Raw genomic sequence first — 20,217 nt, 5'->3', positions numbered from 1 at the left:
CTGTGGAACACCACTAATTACAGACCTCCAGCACGAATATATCCCTTCAGCCACTATCCTCTGTCTTCCATGCACAAGCCGGTTCTGGATCCAAGCAGCCAATTAGCCGCAGATACCATGCATTGTAATCTTATCGTTTAGTCTTCCATGTGGGACTTGTCAAACGCCTTAATAAAATCCATGTAGACATCATCCTCTGCTAAACCCTCTTCAATAAACTGTATGAAGTTGATAAAGCATGAACTGCCGTGCAGAAAACATGCTGGCTCTCCCTATTTAGGCCATGGGTTTCACAAACGTTCATGTATCCTTTCTTAAAGAATTTTATCTAACAATTTCCTGACAACTGACGTGAGACTGACCAGTCTATAGATCCCATAATTATCCCCTGTTCCGTTCTTACAGAAAGGTACAACATCAGCCATTCGCCAGCTCTACAGGACCTCGCCTGTGGACAGAGATGAAAGAAAGATACTGGTCAAGGTCCCAGCAATTTGTCTCGTGCCTCCTTCAATAACCTGGAGTAAATCTGATCAGGCCCTGGTGACTCATCAATTGTAATAATTATTAAGAGGTTACTTCTCCAAAGTGACCTATTGATACACTCAGCACTGATCTCCCGGTTCACCATATAATTTTGCTTGGTAAATAATGAAGCAAAGTACTTATTAGATATCTCACTCGCATTCTCTGCATCCAAACATTTTTTCTCCCTTTATTCTTGATTGGTCCCTCCCTCTCTCTAGTTATCTTCTTACTCCTGATGTATGTCTAGAATGCCTTGGGATCCACCTGAATCTGTCCTGCCAATGACATTTCTTGGCTTTCCTAATTCGCTTCTTCAGTTCTTTTCTGGTTTCTCATGTGATTTGTTTGATTTATTTTTCTGACTCTTGACGTGTTTTTCCTTTATCTTCTTGTCTAAATTAATTCCCTTTCTTAATACCCAAGGTTCTCTTGTCTATCCATCCCTGTACTACCTTCTAACAGGAACATACCTTTCCAGTACTCTGTGTGATTGACAATTCAAAACCCTTCCCTGCCAGAGAAAAGGATTTCCCAATTAAATCTTCTTAGTTCCTGCCAAATACCCTCGTAATTTTCCCAACTCCAATTTAAAACTCATCACAAGGAACATACATGTCCTTATCTATAGCTATCCTGAAAGTTAAGGACTTGTTGTCACTGATCCCTAACTGTTCACCCACTGTAATGTCAGTTACCTGGCCAGGCTCATTTCCCAACACAAGATCTAGTGCGGATCTTCCTCTCATTGCACCGTCCACATATTGATTTAAGAAACCTTCCTGAATAAATTTAACAAATTCTGCCCGATTTAAATCCCTTACACTATGATGGTACCAGCTTATATTAGGGAAATTCGAACCACCCCACCCACCCACCATTAAAACAACACCATTATTTTCACACATTTCCTTAACCTGAAAAGACATCTGTTCATCAACGTCACGGTGGCTATTTAGGGTCTGTAGAACAATCCCATCAATATGATCACACCCTTCTTATTCCTGAGTTCCACCCAAATCGACTCAGTGTCTGACCCCTCCTGTATGTCTCCCCTGAGTACAGCTGTGATATCGTCTATGATTAGTAGTGCTACTTCCCCCTCTGTTACCTCCTTACTAACTTTTCTGAAACTTCAAAAACCTGGTACATTAATCACCCATTCATATCCATCTCTCACCAGGTATCTGTAATGGCCACAACATTGTATTTCCATGTAGTGATCCATGCTCTAAGTTCATCATATTTACCCGTAATAATCCTAGCATTGAAATACACACACTTCAAACACTCAGTTTCATAATACCTGTTAATTCGATTTTCCCTATCAATACGTTCCGACATCTACCTTCCTGTCCAATCCTTCACATGCTGATCTGGTGCTCAAGAATCATGGATTCTTGATTACGTGACTGGCAGACCACAGTACGTGTGCTTGCAACACTGTGTGTCCGACAGAGTGATCAGCAGCACTGGGGCTCCAGAGGGGACTGTCTTGTCTCCCTTTCTCTTCACCATTTACACCTCGGACTTCAACTACTGCACAGAGTCCTGTCATCTTCAAAAGTTTTCGGATGACTCTGCCATTATTGGATGCATCAGCAAGGGAGATGAGGTTGAGTACAGGGCTACGGTAGGAAACTTTGTCACATGGTGTGAGCAGAATTATTTGCAGCTTAATGTGAAAAAGACAAAGGAGCTGGTGGTAGACCTGAGGAGAGCTAAGGTACCGGTGACCCCTGTTTCCATCCAGAGGGTCAGTGTGGACATGGTGGAGGATTACAAATACCTGGGGATACGAATTGACAATAAACTGGACTGGTCTAAGAACACTGAGGCTGTCTACAAGAAGGGGCAGAGCCGTCTCTATTTCCTGAGGAGACTGAGGTCCTTTAACATCTGCCGGACGATGCTGAGGATGTTCTACGAGTTTGCGGTGGCCAGTGCTATCATGTTTGCTGTTGTGTGCTGGGGCAGCAGGCTGAGGGTAGCAGACACCAATAGAATCAACAAACTCATTCGCAAGGCCAGTGATGTTGTGGGGATGGAACTGGACTCTCTCACGGTGGTGTCTGAAAAGAGGATGCTGTCTAAGTTGCATGCCATCTTGGACAATGTCTCCCATCCACTACATAATGTACTGGGTGGGCACAGGAGTACATTCAGCCAGAGACTCATTCCTCCGAGATGCAGCACAGAGAGTCATAGGAAGTCATTCCAGCCTGTGGCCATCGAACTTTACAACTCCTCCTTTGGAGCGTCAGACACCCTGAGCCAATAGGCTGGTCCTGGACTTATTTCATAATTTACTGGCATAATTTACATATTACTATTTAACTATTTATGGTTCTATTACTATTTATTATTTATGGTGCAACTGTAACGAAAACCAGCTTCCCCTGGGATCAATAAGGTATGACTATGACTATGACTATGACAGTTCCCTGCCACCTGCATCACAAGGTTAAAGTTACCCTACGCCCCCCGCCCCCCGCCACCTCTATCCCTCTCCCCTACCACCGAGTAGCATTCGCAAAACTTCCAAACAGGATATCGGTTCCCCTGCAGTTCAGGTGCAACCCGTCCATCTTGCTCAGATCATACCTTCCCCAGAGAAGTTTGCCATGATTCAAGAACTTGAAACCCTGCCAACCTTCACCATCTGCTCAGCCACTCATTTATCTCTGTTATCATCCCATTCATACCTGCACTAGCCCGAGACTCCGGGAGTAATCCGCAGATTACTACATTGGAGGTCCTTCTCTTCAGCATCTGTCCTAACTCTATATACTCAGCGTGGGGTCTCTTCCTGTTGTTTGACAATGTCATCGGTGCCAATTTGCACCACGACCCCTGGGTGTTCACCCTTCCCCTTGACCGTATCCTGCAGCTACACCTATATACCCTGCATCCAAGCATCCGGGAGGCAACACACTATCCTGGTGACTCTTTTGTGGTCACAGTATCTCCTGTCTGTCCCCACTAACTACTAGTCCCCTATCACTACCACACTGCCTGACTTTTCCCTTCTGCTGTGCCTCAGAACCAGTCACAGTGCCACTGCTGCTTCTGTGCCCAGATGGGTCATCACCCCCACCCAAAGAGGTATACTTGTTGCTGAGGGGAATATCGAGAGGGGCACAACCAGGATTTCTTGGTCTCGTTTTGAACTTAAACAATCTTGTAGAATCGTGTACAGGCAAAAGTTCAGGCAAATAGTGTCAGTGGACTCGGTCTGACTGTCTGAGGACCTTGCTTAAAAACCGTGATGCCCTGATATTGAAGAACTCAGATAACAGGTCACAGGCTTAGTGTTGGATGGCGGGAATAAAAGAGGACGGCCCTGATTTCCTTCCATACTCAAAAGGCAAGCTGGATGGTGCATTGATTGGCCACTAGATACTGTCCTTTGTGTATATGGTTGACAACAAGAGGAATGCGGCAATGGGAGACGGGGAAGTTACTGTGGTCAGGATGCGGGTCATGTCCACAACAGTTATGTCCTTCTGAGACTAAGCCTGAGTTCACGGTTAGAATGCAAATTTTGCTCTTGGATGAGGAGCAGCCAGAGTTAGTACCAGATTCCAGGAGCATCACTCGCCAGTCCCGGGACCAGTGCAGTTGCTCCTTTGCAGTTGGCTGGGAATGTTTCACTGGACACGTGATTACACGCACAGAGTGCTGTTCTGCCATTGTGTCCTGTCCTGGGGCTGGGGAGGAACTCCTGTTTATTCCACTGGGGAAAAGCGATTTGGTCGTGGAGTGTCCTGAGGGATCATGTTACTTTGGCACTAAGTGTTTACATCTCCCACGCAACCTGTTCAAATGACCAGAACTCACTGTTCCGCTGATCTCGGGGACACTTTACCCACGGTCACTGGAACTCGCAGCTTCTGCCTATTCATCATGCACAATGTCCCAATTCAGCTCTCGTGTAACCACTATCTTATACAGCGTGATAGGCAGGGGCTGAATTACATTCTAAAATATCGACAGATCGTTCCCGTTAAGATATGAATTAATATTGCAATGGTATTCGTCTTGGCTGACTTCGTCTTGGCTGATCTAGTTTCTTAGATCGAAGGAAGGTAAAAGTGGTGTCTGAGATTTTAAAGATTCATGAAGGTGATCGCTGGATAATGCGAAACTATTTAAATCTAGAGGGTACATGTCTATGGGGAAGTCAGGCAATGCAGGCGGAGAATCTAAGCAAGGTCAGAGGATACATATACCGATAGCGGTTTAGTTCAGTCGGTCAGTCAGAATCGATGGATACTTGACGTCATTGGGTGAAGGTACTAGATGCCAGAGCAGGGAGCTCAGCTAGAACTATAGAAACACAAGTCTGGCCAAACCTCAAGCATTGTGTACAGTCCAGGTCATTACATCACAGGGACATTAAAAGCGACATTAAAATAGGAGGAGGAATCCCCACTTTGTTCTGCATTCTCTTGTTGCACGAGATATGGAAATAATCTGTATTCACAGACCGCAAGATCTTTTTTCACTGTGCCTCAGTACAGTACCTCTTTACCAATGGTCACTGGAAGAATTAAATAGACTCCAATAGTGTAAATTGTGTAGCCAAGTTTCCATCGAACTCAATATATAAGTTTGCTGATGACACAACAATTGTAGGCCGTATCTCGGGTAATAATGAGTTTGAGTACAGAGAGGAAATTAAGAACCTGGTGGCATGGTGCGAAGACAATAACCTATCCCTCAACGTCAGCAAGATGAAGGAATTGGTTGAGGACTTCAGAAGGAGTAGCGGACAGCACGACCCAATATCCTTGGGGTCAATATCACAAATGACTGGACTTGGTCCAGCCAAGCAGAGTCCACTGCCAAGAAGGCCCACCAGCGCCTTCACGTCTTGAGAAAACTGAAGAAATTTGGCCTGTCCACTAAAACCCTCACTAATTTTTATAGATGCACCGTAGAAAACATTCTTCTAGGGTGCATCACAACCTGGTATGGAGGTTGTCCTGTGCAAGACCGGAAGAAGCTGCAGAAGATCGTGAACACGACGCATGACATCACACAAACCAATCTTCCGTCCTTGGACTCACTTTACACCGCACGCTGTCGGAGCAGTGCTGCCAGGATAATCAAGGACATGACCCACCTAGCCAAAACACTTTTCGTCTCTCTTCCCTCAGGAGCTTGAAGACGGGTACGGCCAGATTTGGGAACAGCTTCTTTCCAACTGTGATAAGACTGCTGAACGGATCCTGACCCGGATCTGGGCCGTACCCTCCAAATATCCGGACCTGCCTCTCAGTGTTTTTGCACTACCTTACTTTCCATTTTTCTGTTTTCTATTTATGATTTATAATTTAAATTTTTAACATTTACTATCAATTTGTAATCCAGGGAGCGGGAAGCGCAGAATCAAACATCGCTGTGATGATTGTACGTTCTAGTATCAATTGTTTGGTGACAATAAAGTATAAAGTATCATTTGTATACAGATAGATTGTGGGCCGATGGTCCCGTTTCCAACTGAATGACTTTTGAAATACTAATCCAATATCACCAGCTTCTTTCAAACTCTCACTCTGTAGAATCAATTTCAGTATCAGCTGGAGATAGTTTAATATAGTTGTGGAAAATGTAGTTTCAACAAAAATGCCGATTCAATACCAGAGTTATGGAACTATATGCAAAAAAAAATGTATGAACCTCAAACACTCACACTGTACCAGAGACTGACAAGTACAGAACGAACCCTACACACTCACACTGTACCAGAGACTAACAGGTAAAGAACGAACCCCACAGGTTGACACTGCATCGGAGATTGAAAGGTACAGAATGAAACTCCTCTCTCGCAATGTGCTAGAGGCTTGAAGATGTGAAGATACGGAATGAACCCTCTCCCTCTCCTTCTACCCCGCTCTTTCTCCCGCCCCTCTGCTTCTCCCACCCCTCTCCGTCTCCCTCTCTATCTCGCTCGCCCTCTTCCTCTCTCCCTACGTGTGGGTGCGTGTGTGTGTGTGTGTGTGTGTTGTGTGTGCGTATGTGTGTTGTGTGTGCGTGTGTGTGTGTGTGTGTGTGTGTTTGTGTGTGTGTGTGTGTTTCTGTGTGTGTGAATGTGTGTGTTTGTGTGTGTGTGTGTGTGTGTGTGTGTGTGTTTCTGTGTGTGCGCGCGTGTTTCTGCGTGCAAGCGCGGCGAATAAGGAGCTGAAAGACACCAGGGCGGTTCAAAATTAGAAACTGCCTGGACAGAAATTAGGGGTCGGTCGGAGTCGGCCGAATCCGTTTATTGATTAATAATTTGCCAATATAAATGTGAAATCTGTAAATCTGGCGGCTCCGTGACGAAGCTCAATCATTGTGGTTAAAGCTCCGGTATTATTTTTACCGATGAGTCACTGCTGAGATAATACCCAATTATTTTAATATATTTGTCTTCGATCGGCCCAATATTTACATCAGAGAAACAGGTAAGAAATGCTGTAGGCAGCTTCAAAGGAAAAGTGTACAGTCGATGTTTCGCACCTACTGTGATCCTCCAGCATTTTGTCTGTGTTGCTTGGATTTCCTGCATCTGCAGTTTTTCTCCTGTTTGTGATTTACATCACAGACTGACATTAAATTAAAGTGTTTGTTCCAGTGACCGTAACTAAGAAAGTGAGTCAGGCATGTAACAGTATCTCTGGAGACGGATCCTCTGTATAAATCAGGGCCGCTTTGAATGCAGTGGCACAAAGTGACTGCCGGAGCTGTGAACCCAGGAACAAGAAAACCAGATTCTCACCGACATGGTGTATCCAGTCATCTGGCGGATAGAAGGCGTTTACTATCCTTTCATTGCAGCCTTTGGAATTCCGGGTAATCAGCAGGGTTAGCTGCCGTTGGTGGGAGTTCAAGTTTAATTCCAATGTTGTGATTGTTCTCTCACTGGTTTCCACGGTAACCTGTGCAGTCTCAGTCTTCCGCACTTCAGGAATGCAATGGAAATACTGGGACTGTGGATTCTGGGATCTGCAAGATTTCAGTGAATCCACGAACTTCAATGGAACTGAGCGGGTCCGGCAGCGTTTCTCCAGCAGTTTGTGATTAATAATGGGATGTTCGGGTCTCTGTGCTTTCAGTCTTGTAGCAGCTGCACTGCCTTTGAAAATAGTGTGTTTATACAGCCCGTGGAGATTATTCCAATAGATTGTCTGCATTTGATCGTGAGCGCTATTCTGAGTTAGGTGCAACAGTCAAACTACGGACTGTTAGTAAAACTGTAGCAAATGTGAGGAGTTCTGTGTTGTAACACGAAACTGTTGTGGGTTTTTAAGAAATGTATGCGGTATGACTGAACAGAAAGCAGCTGCTGGACAACACAACGATCTCGTTGCTGAGTCAATTAATACAATCGACATGGTGCTTCATAGTTATCAATACTGTGAAACGTTTTCTATTATATCTACATCTAACTACGGCACCGAGATTACACTGGGCGTTTAATTCTTCTCCCCTGCTTCCCTGCGATAGATTCAATGGGAAGTGTCATGTCTGCCTGTGAGGTTGTGTCAGACTGCGCTGTATCTGTTGGAATCAGTTCTGTTGTAAAGTCAGTGAGGTGGCAAATACTGGAACAGGAAACAAACTCGGGGAATGTTGGAAACACTAAGCCCCAGGTAGCTTGTATGAAAAGAAAACCCAGTTAAGAATTGTGTCAGGGGTCTCTCTGAGAACAGTTCTGAGGAGAGATACTTTAACTGTCTTTTTTTCCACATATTCTGTTTTGCCTGGAGGAGTGGTTCCAGCATTTCCTGTTTTTGTTCCGACCTTTGGCTGTTCTGTCGTTGACAGGGATCGCCATGGAAGTTGATGATTGTCTAATGGAAGAATCCCGCCATCAGCGTCCAGATTTATTCATTTCATCCAGACGAGACGCGGAGGGCGCCGGAACAAAATTTGAGATTAGATTATGAGGACACTGAGTCCTTGTTTATTGTCATTTAGAAATGCATGCATTAAAAAATGATACAATGTTTCTCCAGAATGATATCACAAGAAGCACAGGACAATCCAAGACTAAAACTGACGAAACCACAGAATTATAACATACAGTGCAAAGCAATACCGTAATTTGATAAGGAGCAGAGCATGGACACGGTGAAACAAGTCTCAAAGTCCCGATAGTCTCATCATCTCATGGAGACGGTAGACGGGAGAAACTCTCCCTGTCATGAACCTCCAAACGCCGCAAACTTGCCGATGCAGCACCATTGGAAGCACCCGACCGCAGCGGACTCTGAGTCCCACTGAAAATTTCGAGCCTCCGACAAGCCCCTCCGACCAGCCCCTCCGGCACAGCCTCTCCGATTACCATCCTCTACCGAGCGCTTCTACTCCGCCCCGGCCGCCGAGCAACAAGCAAAGCCGAGGACTCGGGGCCTTCTCCTCCGAAGATTGTGGACCACACATTAGCAGCAACAGCGAAGCAGGCATTTCAGGATTTTCCATCCAGTATTGACTATGATGAGGTAGTTACCCAGTTTTTGCATTCCACTGTCACACATTTCGGTTATGAGTGAAGAATCCGTTTTTATATCATATTGCCTTTATTTTACTGTGTAAGCTCCTTCCCTGTCTTCGCCAGCTCTGCGACCTCTCTGGACACTTCCACCCCATAATGCAACAATAAAGTGGAAATATTACAGGACTCCTCGAAATGAAGTATTGGCTTTTGCTGAGTATTTTCTCAACTTGCTGATCCCTGTCTCTCTTCCAGCGAAGCTGGTGGCGATTGTGATCCTGTCCCGGGGAAAGTGCGGTCTCTCCAAATGTGTCACTCTTTACCTGGTGGGAATGGCGGCGGCCGATCTCCTGGGCGTTATCTCCGATCCGCTGCTGAAGTGGACCGGTCGGATTTATTTTCCGCGATCATTCCTGCGAATCACTCCTGTGTGCAGATTCGGTGAATGGTTGCTTTCTGCGAGCACTGCAACCTCAGTCTGGCTGACTGTCGCTTTCACCGGCGATCGATTTGTGGCTATTTGCTGTGAGAAGCTGAAAACAAAATATTGTACCTAGAGAACGGCGGCTGTGGTTATCGGGACGCTGAGTGTGCTGGCCTGTTTGGAGACTGTCCCTTGGGGCTTTGCATACGGTCCTCGAGAATTATCTGATGGTATTCCCTGGGATTGTGTTTATACATCGAGCTACAAAAACTTTCCAGCGTGGTTGATACTTGTGATATTACATCGTATTTTAAACCCTTGTGTTCCATTTTTTCTGATGTTGATTTTCAATATTCTGACTGTCAGGCGGACTCTAGCGGCCAGTCGAGCCCTCAGGAGGCTCCGGGGACAAAAGAGTGGAGAGAATGACAAGGACCGGGTGATGGAGAACCGACGCAAATCCATCGTTTTGCTCTTCAGCATAACCGCTAGTTGCATATTGTTGTGGAGAACACACGTGGTATTTTTTTTTTATCTACAGACGGATTTCAATGAGTTTTGTTGATTCTGTCCCGGATCCCCGTTTCATCACAGACCGCACTTCGGAAATGCTGCAGATTCTCAGTTCCTTCACTAACACGTGTATTTACGCCCTGACTCAGAGCAAATTTCGAGAGGAAATAAAGAATGCGGTGAAATACCCATTGAATCGCATTTTGAAACTCATGAAACGTGAGAGGTAAATGCTGTAAAGTATTACAATTGTGCTGCCTTCATGCTCCCTATTTGCTGTTTACTCTTATCCACACACAAAATGCTGGAGAAACTCAGGTGGCCAGGGACCATCTTTGGAAAACTGTAACCTGTCGGCGTTTCTGGCCGAGATCCTTCATCAGAGTCCTGTCAACTGTTACTCTTTTCAATTTGTGTGTGTTGCCTTAGAGTTACAAAACACCTGGCGGCATCATTGGGATCCCAGAAAGATCCTCTTTGTACCTCACGTCCCGCCCTGTGAAATAGAAGCTTGAGGTGAACCTGTTACCCCTGATTCTTGAAAGATCATGACCAATGCATCCGGTATCTCTTCAGCAACCTCTCTCAGGAATCTGAGATGTAGTCCCTCCGGACCTGGTGACTTACCCACCGCAAGACCTCTGAGTTTGCTGAGCACTTTTTCCTTTCTATTAGCAATGTAACTCACTCCTTCACCCTGATATTCACAGACCTCTGGAAAGTAACTGATATTTTCTACAGTGAAATCAGATGCAAAGTACCAATTGCGTTTATCTGCTATTTTTGTCTCCCATTGCTACCTCACCCGTATCATTCGCCAGTGGCTCAAGATCAACTCTCAACTCTCTTGCGTTGCCCTTACGGCACTTATTTGACTTCGTGGGGTCTACGTTTTAAGTGATTTGTTTGTAACTATTTTCTAGTTAAAGTTATAGGTTGATAATTAAGTTACAGTATAACAAAGGTAAATTCATTGTCTATGGTATATCGCGGCATGTGATGACGCCACCTCCGGTTTCGCCGCGTCTATGTGTAACTTTCGGTTCGGGAAGGTGAGAAAGTGGGTGCCATGTGTGCAGCGGGATCGTGAAGAGCTCCGTGTCTACCCACAAAGGAACATTACAGAAGCAACGCCGTAAGTTCCTATGAAAGTATTTGAACGGTTTCTGTTAAGGAAGCGGCGGTTCGGGTGGCGCGTGTGTCGGCATTTCAATTTCAAACGCGGGGTGGGCTCGGTCCCGGCTGTGGTTTGACGGGACGCCCCTCGCTCCCTACTCGGGGCGGCTGGAGACTCTCGTTAAAAGAAGAGAACGCGAGTGGTCTCCAGAATGAAACAGACGCTGTACATGTTTGCATTTTTTAATCAACAGTCGTTCCTGTCGTTCTGAAATCCTCCCTTCAGACAGACGATGACAGGATCACTGAGGAGACTCGAATTCTCTGTGCAATTCAACTGCATCTACAATTCATGTGGTCCTTTACAGGACGGAAAGGGAAGTGGGGAGTGTGGATGTTACAGCAAGTCAAGTTAATGTAGCGCCTTGGCAAGGACAGTTCACAGATAGTGTGCAGTCAACCCAGGGAAGAAAGGTCTTTGAAGAGCAGAGTTTCCCTTTGCACAGCAGGGGACTGGAGCCATTTTGCACACCAAAACAAGATGAGGATGCAATCGATGTGTTCCAGGGTGACACTTCATATTGGTCGCAAAGAAGAGAAATCTACAGATGCTGAAAATCCAGACAACACACACACAAAATGCTGACGGAACTCAGCAGACCAAACAAATCGATGGAAAAGAGTAAACCATTGACGTTTCCGACCAGCACCCTTCGTCTGGACTGATATTGGTTAGTTGCCTTACTACTGTGGTGGGACCATGCGGGAATTCATAGTTGACAACGAAAGCCCTGGATTAATATGCTCGAAATGATGGACTCTGTGTAACAACGAACAAATAACAAAGAACGGTGCTGAGATATTGATTCTCAGCGGATACTTGAGGAAAGAGGCTGACAATAACGCCACTTTCTTCTGCAAAGACTCTATCGTCCCGGGGCCTCAGCAGCCCGAGCTATTCCACCTTCCCAATGCCCAATGAACTGGTTACTGTAAACATCAATTCTTTGTCTGCTTTTATTTGTCTTTTAATTCAAAATATCGTCGAATATTCTCCCCGTCGGGGAATTGAACCCCGGTCTCCCGCGTGACAGGCGGGGATACTAACCACTATACTAACGAGGAATTGCTCGTTATAGTCAACGTCATGCACATTTTAGAGTACAAAAAACATAGAAACATAGAAAATAGGTGCAGGAGTAGGCCATTCGGCCCTTCGAGCAGGCACCGCCATTCAGTATGATCATGACTGATCATCCAACTCAGAACCCTTTACCAGCCTTCCCGCCATACCCGCTGATCCCTTTAGCCACCAGGGCCATATCTAACAAGAGGGTGAACAGAATTACTTTGATGTTTCTCAGCTGTAATACTGGAACCTTTCACTCACGTCTCTTCCACAGCAGTGTCTCAGTCCGCTCCAGCGATTCAGTCACCTGTTGTGTTCAAGGATTAGCAAAAAGAAGTGCTCTCATTCGAGCTCACCTCTTTGTTTTTGGAATAAACATTTTTAATCACAGTTATGTATTTATATTTCTGTTTTTTTTAGTGCGACAAGCGGGAAACGATATGTAGCGAATCGAATTATGAAGCGTTCACTCCCACTTCATTGAAACACTGGGTGTTGTGTTTCTCCGGTCTGTCGGAGGACGGCGACCTCAACCGGATATAACAGGAACTGCACCAGAGTGAGGAATCACAGTGACCACACTCAGAAAACAGCTCGAAACACAATCATACACTTCTAGCGTCCGAGTGGGCCAACCTTGACAACTCGCGTACGAATTCCCGAAGTTATTTAAATCGATGGGTGAGTGTAAAATTATTATTCACCATGGGCCGGCCAGTGAATCAAGAACTGAAGTGCTGTCCCTCGCATTTTCCCCGGTGAACCGATCAGTGCAGCTTCCTGCTCTCACTCTAACTCAGATTCCCACAGCCAACTAGGACACATCAAAACATGTCGGATGATGTGTTCACACTGAGTGCCGTCAGTCTGCTCACCACCCACTCTGTCTATTTATACACAATTGGATCTCTCTCAGCCCCCTTCCCCATTACCAGAGTAAATTAAACCCTTTATTGTGATTCACAAATGTAATATAGATTCACTGAATCATGCGACCCTAAAACAGGCCTTTCGGCCCACAGTGTCCGTGTTGACAGTCAACTACCGATCACACCAGAAAAGATCTCACTTACTAGCTGTTGCCTTCAGTGTCTTGATGATTGAGGTGCTCACCTAAACAATTCTCTAATATTGTGAGTGTACCTGCCTCACCAGCCACTCAGGCATGGGTTCCAGTTTCCAAAAACATCCGCATGAAGTTCTCCCTGAGATGCTCTCTAAGTTTACACACGTCAGGAGAGTGTTCCCCTATCCTGATAGGCCCGGGTTAATTTGATATGACCTCCGTCACCTCCAGAGCTCTCCATGGAAACAATCGTCAATCCATCGGCCGAATGGACGCCCATGGGCCCAGCACGCTGCCGCTGCGCCTCTCTGCTGTTGTCTGAACGTGGTGACGCGCTGCTCCGTTGTGGACGTTGCTCATTCTTCTCTTCATTTTCATTTGTCGATTCTTTTCTGACGTCACATCGTTTCATAGAAACACAGAAAACCTACAGCACAATACAGGCCCTTCGGCCCACAACGCTGTGCCGAACATGTCCTTAACCTACAAATTACCTAGGGTTACCCATTGCGCTCTATTTTTCTAAGCTCCAATAGAGGGCTTCCTTTATAAATGTTTCCTTTATTAACTGTTCTTTGTTGATTTATTTCACACCTTTTTCACTGCTTTTCATCTCGTATTTGCTATCCCCTGCCCCCTTCTGATATTATCTCTGTGCTGTCTGCTCACCGACCCATTCGGAGACCTCGTTCCCGACACGTCGGCAATGAATGTGTTTCACATTATTTACTGAACCCAGTTTCAGTGGCCCTGCTGTCACACATTCTGTTCATAAGACCATGAGACCATAAGACAAAGAAGCAGAAGTCAGCCATTCGGCCCATCGAGTCTGCTCCGCCATTTTATCATGAGCTGATCCATTCTCCCATTTAGTCCCACTCCCCCGCTTTCTCACCATAACCTTTGATGCCCTCGTTACTCAGATACCCATCAATCTCTGCCTTAAATACACCCACTGACTTGCCCTCCACTGCTGCAAGAAGCAACAAATTCCATAGATTCACCACCCTCTGACTGAAAAAAAAAATTCTTCGCATTTCTGTTCTGAATGGGCGCCCTTCAATCCTTATGTCATGCCCTCTCGTACTAGACTCCCCCATCATGGGAAACAACTTTGCCGCGTCCACTCTGTCCATGCCTTTCAACATTCGAAATGTTTCTATGAGGTCTCCCCTCATTCTTCTAAACTCCAAGGAATACATTCCAAGAGCAGACAAACGCTGCTCAGATGTTAACCCTCTCAGTCCCGAAATCATTCTTCCACTGTGTTTCTTCCACGTTCTCCCTCTTTGTCTCCGGGCCGTTCTTCGGCATAAATATCAATGGACAGCGGCTGAGCTGCAGCTGAATTAACCCGAAGTAGACTTTTTCCTCCCGTGGCCTCTATCGCCGCCTGAGGAAGGTAGACTCAAACAGATCCGGTCTCCTGCCTGCCTGAGGAAAGATATCTTTAACGACCGAGGGGATGGGACAGAGGGTCATAAAGTTTGTCCGGTCAGGAGAGCCTAATGAATGTTGGCCGATACTCTCTGGACTAATCCTATTCCTTTGCATAATCACAGAGCCACAAGATCAGGAGTCGGGTCGAATTTCGAAGATATACGGCTCAATAGGAAAGCAGTCCAGTCCAAGTTGGCGGCAGATGCTCGTGTCTTTCCTGTAATGCCGTAGGCTCTAATATTGTTTAGCGGCTTCATCTGCGGCCCTTGACAAATGCCTCTGAAAATCCAAGTAAACAACATCACTGACGCTCCTTTGTCTATCTTGCCTGTTATTTCCCGAATTAATTCCAGTAGATTAATCAGGCAAGATTTCCCCTGAAAGAAACCATGTTCGGCACAGCTTCATGGACCGAACGGCCTGTATTGTGCTGTAGGTTTTCTATGTTTCTATGCTTCTATTCTCATAAAGCACGCTCGGCAATCCAGTCAGAATCCCTGTAAATATCCTCTGCAACCTTTCTATAGTTTCCACATCTTTCCTGTAGTGAGGTGACCAGAACTGAGCACAGTACTCCAAGTGGGGTCTGATCAGGGTCCTATATAGCTGTAACATTACCTGTCGGCTCCTGAACTCAATCCCACGGTTAATGAAGTTAAATACAATCGTAAGTCTTCTTAACCACACAGTCAACCTGCAAATGATTGTATCACGCAGTATTTTGTGCAGTTTTCTACACCATCCGTGAAATGCAGACTGATAAACACAGAACAATAAATACGACGTTGAGAAAACATAAACAACAGAAGTGCGAACAACTCTGTACACTTGAACCCAGGCGCTGATGAGATACGGTCATAAGACCGTAAGAGAAGGGAGCAGAGTCAGTCTGCCCCATTCCAACTTGGCTGAGTTATTATCCTCATCAACTCCATTCTCACGCCTTCTCTCCACAGTCTTTGACTTCCTTACTAAGCGAGTAACTACCACCCTCCGCGTTAGACATACCGAGTGACTCGGGCTCCATCGCCGTCGACAGCAAAGAATTCCACAGACTCACCGCCCTCCGGCTCAAGACAATTTCCTTTGACCTTTCTCAGATTTGAGATGCTCATAAAATCTGTTTTATCAGCAATATCACAGACAAAATGCTGGAAGAGCTCAGCAGACTGTCTGGGTATTGCCTTGTATTTGCAGCATCTGCACATTTTCTCATGTTTGTACATCAAGAACGTTGTTATTTGACGGTTTCTGTCCCGACCTTGATCTCTCTGTTGTATTTTTCTTCGTATCTGTGTTTCCAGACTGTTTGTGTGTGCGACCAGGAGGGAGTTGCAGGACTGAAGGACAGTTCAACATGAGAAACTGCAGGGACACGAGATATGGGTCGTTCAGTGTCGCTGGTCTCCATTTGCAAAGCAATAATTATCAAACCAAAAAAAAAAACAATGAAATCTGTAAAAGAAGCTCTTCCGTGACAAATGTAGAGTTTAGAATTAAATCTACCGGCCTCATTGCCACCAAAGACTCTGCTGAAGTAATGCCCGAGAATTGTGATATATTGGTCTTCAATCGTCCAATGTTTACATCAGAGACAATGGTGTTTAATTAAAGTGTTTGTTTACGTGCCATCACTAAGAAAATTAGTGAAGTCTTTGACCGTATCGCTGGAGATTGATGCTCTGTTTGAATCGAGGCCGTTTTTAATGCATCAGCTCAGAGTGTCTAACGGAGCTGTGAACTCAGGAACAAGAGAAATCACAGACTCTCACTGAAATGGTGTATCCAGTCATCTGGCGATAGAAGACGTTTACTATCTTTTTATTACAGCCTTTGAGTTTCCGGGTAAGCCGCGGTGTCAGCTGCCGTTGATTGAAGTTCAAGTTTAATTCCAATGTTATGATTGTGATATGTGAAAAGCCGGCTCACAGCATCGATTGTTAATCACCATCTTCCAACCCCGGAATAGACCATTCATAGTGTCTTTTCCCAGTTTGTCTCTGTGGCGCAATCGGTGAGCTCGTTCGGCTGTTAACCGAAAAGTTGGTGGTTCGAGCCCACCCAGGGACACTGGTGATCCAGCAGCTTTTGCAGAGGGTTATATTGCCAGCTGGGTAACGCTGTGCTGTCCGGAGACCCTGCGACTGCCGCATTAACGTCAGTGGGAAATAAAATGTTTTTTTGAAAGCTTCTCTTTCACACAATTCCTAGAGATCAAATGATTACACAACGTATTGAGAGAGAACAATGTTAAGCAATAACAGAATGCAGAATGAAATGTAACTGCGACAGAGACAGCACAGTGCGGGTAAACAATCAGGTGCCGCATCATAACGGGTAGATTGTGAGGTCAAGGCTCCATCTTATCGACTCGGGCACCATCCAATGGACATAACGGCGGAGTTGAAGCTATCCACGAGCCTGTAGTACGTGCTGTCCTGTACCTTCAGCCGGATTGAAGAAGGGAAGAGAGAGAGTACAGCATGGTATATTTTTATCAGGAGTGTGTAAGTTACATATTCCTTCACCATTCTCTTTGACTATAAGTGTACGTTTCTTCGAGTGACATCCCTGGAATTAACGGACTTGCCGGGTCTAATGTTGTGGTTTTGATTTAATTTTGGATCATTCATTTGGCGTCTAATTGGTTTCATTCCACATAGGTTCCCGATCGTTTTATTTTCACTATGGATGTCCAATCCCTATGCACGTCCAGCAAACCACCCGCCGCCGCACCAGGAAGGTCTCAAATCTCTGCGCTTCCATCGGGAAACCAGACCCAACCAGCTCTCCTCCACCACCATTCACCTCCGTCTGGCCGAACTTGTCCTCCCACTTCCTTTAAACACAAGGTGAGCCATGGACACTGGCATGGGTCCCAGCTGTGCCTGTCTGTGTGTCGGCTACGTGGAACAGTCTGTGTTCCCAGCCTACACTGGTGTCGCTCCCTAACTTTCCCTACACTATATAAATAACGGCATTGCTCCCTCTTTCTGCACCCATGTGGAACTCATCCACTTCATCAGCTTTGCCTGCAACTTCCACCCTGCCCAAAAGTTTACCTGTCCCATATCCGACAGCTCCCTCCGTTTTCTCCATCTCTCTGTCTCTATCTCTGAAGACAGCTTGTCTAATGATGTCTATTTTACCGCACAGACTTTCACCTGGACTATACCTCTTCCCACCCAGTTGCTTATAAAAATGCCAGCCCCTTCTCTCAATTCCTCCGTCTCCTCCGCATCTGCTCTCAGGATAAGGCATTTCATTCAAGAGCAAAGGAGATATCGTGTTTTTTTTTCAAAGAATGGGGCTTCCCTTCCTCCACCATCAAAGCTGCCCTCAACAGAATCTCTGCTATTTTGCTCCGGTCTCCCCTTACCCCATCCTCGCGCCACTCCCCCAGGGAGAGGGTGTGTCTTGTCCTCATCCACCACCCCACTCCAGCTTCCGCCTCCCAGCACACAATTCTCTGTAGCTTCCGCCATTTCCGGCGGGATCCCACCACCAAACACATCTTTCCCTGCCCCCTCTACGTTCTGCTCTCTGCAGGGATCCCTATGTGAATCGCATGTGCGTCCGTCCCGCCCACTGATCTCTCTCCTGGCACTTATCCTTGCAAGTGAAACAAGTGTTACACCTGTCCCTACACATCCTCCCTCAGTACTATTCAGGGACCCAAGCAATCCTTCCAGGTAAGGCGACACTTCAGCTGTGAGTCTTTTAGGGTCATCTACTGTACACAGTGCTCCCTGTGTGGCCTCCTGTATATAGGTGAGACCTGACACAGATTGGGAGACCACTTCACGAGCACCTACACTCCCTCCACCAGGACAAGCCAGATCTCCCAGTGGCCATCCATTTTAATTCCACTTCCCATTCCATTTCCACACTCAGTGTGGAAGAGCAACGCGTTGTATTCCGTCTGGGTAGCCTGCAACCTGATGACATGAACATTGATTTCTCAATCTTCCATTAATGCCCCCTCCTTCACGAAGCCCCATTCTCTTTTCCCTCTCTGACATTATCTCTGGCTTATCACCACCCTCTGGTGTTCCTCCCGCTTTTCTTTCTTCCATGGCCTCCTCTCCTTCCCTGCTGTCCAGCCCAGTATCTCTTTCACCAATCAACCTTTTAGGCCTTTAATTTACCAGCCACCCCTCCCCCTGCCGGTTTCATATATCACCTTGTGTTTCTTCTTCACCTCCCCTCACCGTCTAACTCTGATTCCTCGTCTTTTTTTTTCTCTCCAGTCCGGATGAAGGAACTCGGCCCGAAACGTCGTCTGTATTTTTCCCCACAGATGCTGCCTGGCCTGCTGAGTTCTTCCAACATTTTCTGTGTTGCTTGGGTCCATCATCTGTAGATTTTCTCTTTGTGCCTCTATCCATGTCGCTCCACACTAACATATTCATGTGTCTATCTAAACACATCGTACACCCTTCCGTCTCTGAAGCTGACTGCCCGTTCCAAGCACCCACGCCACTCTGTCTAAAAACATGACCCGCACATCTTCATTAAACTCTCTCCCACTCCGACCTTAAATTCATTCCCTCTAGAATTTCAAATCCTTACCCTGGGAAACAAATTCTGACCATCTGCCCAATCTATGTCTCTCATAACTTTCTACCTCATAATTCGGTCAGGATTTCTCTCAGGCTCTGACATTCTAATGGAGGCAAACAAGCTCAAACACTTTAATCAGGCACTATCCCGACAACGCTTTACAAATCCGGCCGATCCTTCCTGTGAAGTGTCCATTTTTGTTGACTCTGGAATACAGTCAGAACAGGATTTAACGGGAAACTCTTGAGGGACGTTAATTCCATTTCTGATCCATGACACAGTGAATTATAATTAATGAATCAATTTACACTCACAGCGTGAATTAGCATGAGTCGATTACTTGGCCCTCGGAGTCCTGCGTAGATCGTGTTTTATTTACGCAAATACAAGAAAATGTGCAGATGCTGAAAATTCAAGATCTGGTCTCGGCCCGAAACGTCGACTGTACCTCTTCCTATAGATGCTGCCTGGCTTGCTGCGTTCACCAGCGTTGTTTGTGTGTGTTGCTCATCTTCTATTTAAGAGGTTTATATGTCATGTAGTGCAAAACCGTACAACCTGCGATGGCCGGGAATCGAACCCGGGTCAACTGCTTGGAAGGCAGCTATGCTCACCACTATACCACCATCGCTCAATGACGTTGCGAAAGATTTGAGTAGTGAGACGTCTTCCATAGTTCCATGTGATTCGACCAGTCAAGGAGCTGCTTTCTGTCGGATCATTGCTCACTCTGCTGCAATTAATGTCACAGTCCCCAACAGAACGGAGTTATAGAACTCACGGCGAGCAGAAATCAGACTGAGTTAGAACCGAGCCCTGAACGAGTCGAAGAGCTACTAATGGGATCCTACCCTGCCTCGCGCATCACCAAATGGATAAACAAATCCTGATTTTAATCGTCCTTTCAAACCACATGCTGATGGGAGCCCATCGATCGGCCAGTCCTTGAACACAGTAAG

At 46.0% G+C, this 20,217-nt stretch overlaps 1 protein-coding gene and 2 non-coding genes across 3 annotated transcripts in view; all 3 read right to left on the bottom strand.

Moving 5' to 3' along the window:
- Nucleotides 1-20,217, bottom strand: part of LOC140188910 (uncharacterized) — an 838,801-nt gene that overhangs the window by 330,932 nt on the left and 487,652 nt on the right. The window lies entirely within an intron of this gene.
- Nucleotides 12,114-12,185, bottom strand: trnad-guc (transfer RNA aspartic acid (anticodon GUC)). Its single transcript has one exon. It is a non-coding gene; the product is annotated as a tRNA-Asp (tRNA).
- Nucleotides 19,818-19,889, bottom strand: trnag-ucc (transfer RNA glycine (anticodon UCC)). The gene has a single exon. It is a non-coding gene; the product is annotated as a tRNA-Gly (tRNA).

This window comes from Mobula birostris, chromosome 28 (genome assembly GCF_030028105.1).
Source record: "Mobula birostris isolate sMobBir1 chromosome 28, sMobBir1.hap1, whole genome shotgun sequence".
Lineage (NCBI taxonomy): Eukaryota > Metazoa > Chordata > Chondrichthyes > Myliobatiformes > Myliobatidae > Mobula > Mobula birostris.
Note: the sequence above shows the minus strand (reverse complement) of the source record. Positions and strands in the feature narration are given on the sequence as shown.